Genomic DNA, 4,985 nt, shown 5'->3' with positions numbered 1-4,985 from the left:
GCCTCATAGAGGTCTTAGTATCAAAGCAATCGGTAAAAGAGTAGCAAAAATCATAAGGTAGAAAAACAACAAATCAATCCAAAAACATGGGCGAAGCAAAACGAATATTCCACGACTATCACTCCTAGTCGATGTCGTTCATATCCTCCTCGGGGTCCTCGTCCTCATCCATTTCCAAAGCAGGTCCTTCCTCGTCCGGTCCCTCATTCTCGCCATATTCACCAACATCCGGGGGCGGCAGAGTTATCGCACGCATGTCCTCCACATTCCCATGGATGATCAAAGGGTTAGCCGCATTAGCCTTAAGTCTTGGCCTATTAGGGACACGATCAACATGCGGCTCTTTATCGCGACGATACCTCCATCGTCGGGCCTGTCCTAGCGGATACTTGTGCGGTGGAGGACTAAGCGGCGGTCCATCCCTCGCAGCTGCCATGGCTGGGAGTAGCACTCCTATCAAGCCGATTATATCACCACGAGGCTTGTATTCTGGCGGACTGAACCATGTATATGACAATGCAGCTTGGGCAGTCCATTCGCTCCAAGGACTCGGCAGAGTGTGGATCAATCTTGAGATCCCCGCGTGACGGGTAACCCCTCCATACGCGTATGCATCCATCCAGTGATCGTAGAATTCGGCGACGTAGGTTAGGAGAAAGGACTTTCCATCCCATTCAAATTCTTGGTAGGTTTCAACAGGGAAAACCTTATTCTTTGCGTAACGGTCTCGCATCGGTACATAGTACCGGTTAGGCATCTACAAAAAGGAAAACCTCAGCATCAGTACAAGGATCGGAAAAATTAATAGTGTATGAGGTTTCAAACTGATGCCGAGAGTATGATGGATATATATATATATATATGTGTGTGTGTGTATGCGTCGAACGACGAAGGTGTGAAGGTAATATCATATCAAGAAATAACGAAATTTCCTTTCCGTGACAAAAGGTTTGTATATATATATATATTTTCGCGTTTCGATGATTCGCAATTCGTTCTCATAAGTCGCTCGCCTCGTATTCGGCGTTTGATGCTTCCAAGTTCGATATTATCATAAAATTTTCATTCACGACACGACTTACAACTATGTATAGCAGCATGCTTAAGCTCATCCTCATAGATGTCGTTCATCACATATCACGCAAATCACAAATCATATAGAATTTTCATAGAGTTTTATTCATTCAACTCATAACGGTCTTAACATATAATCACTTGCATAACGACATTTATCATTTGTTTTGCATAATCACATTTTGCAATTTCACATGCATGCATAATCATCATTTTATACTCCATCACAAATTTCCAAATATCACAACAATTCCCATTCGCTTCAACTTCCAATATTTCATAATTCAAATCAATATTCAAGAGATACTTGTTACCTCATTCATCGTGGTTGAGCAGAGACGAGTTGCGGTGTTGAGCCTTCGACGATTATCAATTTGTCAATTTACACAAATTTCATATTTTTAATTCAACAATACTCTTGGGTCCAGAGCAGAAAGAACTGAGGCTCTGATACCAACTGTAACGACCCGCCATTATTATTGTACCCTAGAATGGCGGGTCGTTACACATTCTGTCACTCTAGGATATTCCAATCGAATCATCTTGACAGATTCTATTTATATCCATTTTTCATCGTCATTAACCAAGACTTGTCGAGCTACTTAAAATGAAAATAGCTTGACCTTATTCCTCAAAGAGCTTGTCAAGTACATGCATAATGCATTCTCGAACATTCTTCGTGGAATTATGTCGAGGAAATGGAGGACATGAATCATTGAGTATAAACTCCAAGCTTTCAGCAATGAGAATCTTATCCATTTTCGTTTCCGGTCTACATAATTTAGGCATTCGAGTTTACTTTCTTTAAGGATCGCAGACAAATATTAAATGACATAATGAAGATTTGGCAAATAAACTTATTATCACATACTCATGCCCAATACATAGTCGCAAATAACCACAAAACAATTATGTATCTTGCAACTGTAAAATTAAAATTTTGTACCCTTAAGCAGAGGTCAATATGCATTAAAATTTTAGCAATTTTACTGGTCACAACACCGACGAATAGTCCAGAGACCGCAGCACGACATGGCCGCCAAATGTTGCCTAAGCACGACCAACAGATTTAGCATCACAGAATCTTGTTTCTACAACACACTCCCATAACAATGCTCATGTGCTGATAACAAAACCAAGCTATCTCATAAATTCTGTTTGAACTTCTGAAACTTGTAATTTCTTAGGATTATTGTCCCCACAACATGGGTGGCGATAATATTAGAAACTACTTCCTAGTTCATACTATTTATATTTGAGAAGTCCGCTCTTATGAACATGCTATTTCTTAGGATTATTGTCCCCACAGCTTGGGTGGCGATAATATTAGAAAATGGCTTCACAAATTTGCAAACCAACCGATGGAGACCGTATACAACGCACTTGTTGTAATCATCGCTTAGATATTTTAATATGGTTTTTGCATAATTATCACATAAGCAGATAAAGCAGATAATCCACTTAGAATAGATAAACACCAAATAAACAGATAAATCCATTTAATGCATGGCATTTAAACGCACATGATAAATATCGACAATTATTTAATCTAGTCAAGGGAGAATTAATTAAATAATTAAGTTTTATATTGGATAATAATTATCCAAATTTATTTAGGATTTATCAAGATAGAGTCAACTATCTAAATCCACTTAGAATTATTCTAGATTTTATTTCGATAAAATCAAATCCTACAATTCAAGATAACGTTGATCTAGGATTATCATTATTTAAATCGTACTAGGATATTACTAGATAGAAACACTTCCATCATAATCCATAAGATAAAATAAAATCCAATCAATCAAGATTTATACAAATCTTAATTCTATTTAGAATAGACATCATAGATATATCAAACATTACTTAGGATTTCTTAGATAAATAAATTTATCTAAATCCAATTAAGTAAGGATTTTCTTATATATTATCAATATCCTAATCTATCTAGGATATAAATCCAAAAGATAAGGATAACTTGGATTAATATTTATTTTTAATCCATCAAGGATTTGTCTTAATAGAATTAAATCTATTCAAATCCATAGGAAAAAATAAATTAAAATTAATATTATTCCTAATCCATCTAGGATTTAACATCCATAGAATTAGATAATATTATATTATCACTCATTCACATCCATCTAGAACTCATATATGAATAAATTCATATAAATTCATAGGATAAGAATAAAATTCTATATTATTACTCTCCAAATCCATCTAGAATTTATCTATGAATAAATTCATATAAATTCATAGGATAGGAATAAAATAATATTTTCATTATCTAAATCCAACTAAGATTCATCTAGGAATAAATCCACATAAATCTATAGGATTAGATAAATATTAGATTGTCATTATCCTAATTTACCTAGGATATTCGTTTAGGAATTAAATCCTTACAAATCCATAAAATAAGGATAAAATTTATAATTAATCCATGATTTAATACAAAATCAAATCTTATATAATACATAAAATTCATAAAAGATATATTCAAATCTTATTTCCAAATTAATCTTGAATTCTTTCCAAAATTGAATCCAAGGATTTGGAAACCCTAATCAAATTTTGGAAAGCGAAGTCACGAGACAAGACAAAGCGACGTCACGCATAAGGAAACCCTAATCTTGCATCGTCGGACTCCCGCTCGAATTTCGCCGTCGCTGCCTGGGTGACGACATCGCTGCTGCGTCGTCCTCGTCACCGCTGCACACACCCCACCTTTGGGCTCCCACTCTAACAAAAACTGTCGTTCCTCGGAGACGTCGCTGCTGTCACAAAATCGTGCACCAACTCAGCCATCTCCGTCGACGTTCGAGCCCGGGATCTGTCCATGCCTGCTGCTGCGACGCTGCCTGCGCAGCGGCTGCTGTCTTGGCGATCTCCGACACTGCTCGCACCCGTCGTCGCCAGACCGCCGCTGCTGCTACCAGCAGTCGCTGCTATCGAAGCTGCTGTTCCGCGTCGCACAAACTGCCCAGCCCGTAGGCATGGGCTGCCGACGCAGCCAGCTACGTTGCCGCTGGGATTCGTGAACTGCCGACTTGGAGTTTAATTTCACGTAAGGCAAAGATCAATTATGTAACGATTCCATGTAATTATTAAAAGAAAGAATAATGATTACAATCATTACATGTTAGGAGAAATCACGTGTACTTTGATTTTCTCCAAAAGGTGCAGCGCATAAAAAATTTCTTCGTTCTCACGTTATGTTAATGTATTCGAAAAATTAACAACTACGCACCGAAGAAAAAAATGCATTCAAGCGATTCACATAACATGAAATTAATCCATATAATCAGAGCCAAAAATTGGCTCTGATACCAATTGCTGGGGTTTGGTGCCCCTTGCACAGCGGAAGACTTGTACAAAACAAATAAATCAGACACGGATCTATTTGACCGATTATGCGATTAATCAATTCACATGTTAAACAGATAATTGCATGCTAGAACGCAAATAATTCATGCTTATAGAAAGTAAATCCTAAAACATGAATTCTACGGTTTAGAGTTACCGATTTGATTCTCCAAAGAATCGACGATTGCTTGCGCCTTCTCCACGTGATGATCTTCAATACTAGACCACGGATCTTCTGACTGGTTCCTGAACTGTATCTCGATATCAGGGTGGGCTGATCTTATCAAAATACTAGGACTCGAATAAAGAAGACAGAAGAAATCCTTTTGGGAAAAGGAGTAGAAATCGAAATCTCCTTCAGCTGGGGGGGGGCCGAAAATTTCGAAAATTTCAAGTATGAAAATTGTGATCATTCTGTCTCCTTTATTCTCCTATTTATATTAAGTTCCTTTTGGGCCCAGACAGGGATCTATGGAAGGTTTTGGATATGGGCTCGCCCAATTAGCGTTTTACTAATTAAATTGAACCCACAATTTAATACA

This window comes from Salvia hispanica, chromosome 4 (genome assembly GCF_029641045.1).
Source record: "Salvia hispanica isolate PSC_SH4W2 chromosome 4, Shi_PSC_v1, whole genome shotgun sequence".
NCBI classification, from domain to species: domain Eukaryota; kingdom Viridiplantae; phylum Streptophyta; class Magnoliopsida; order Lamiales; family Lamiaceae; genus Salvia; species Salvia hispanica.
This window is presented reverse-complemented; position numbering follows the sequence as displayed.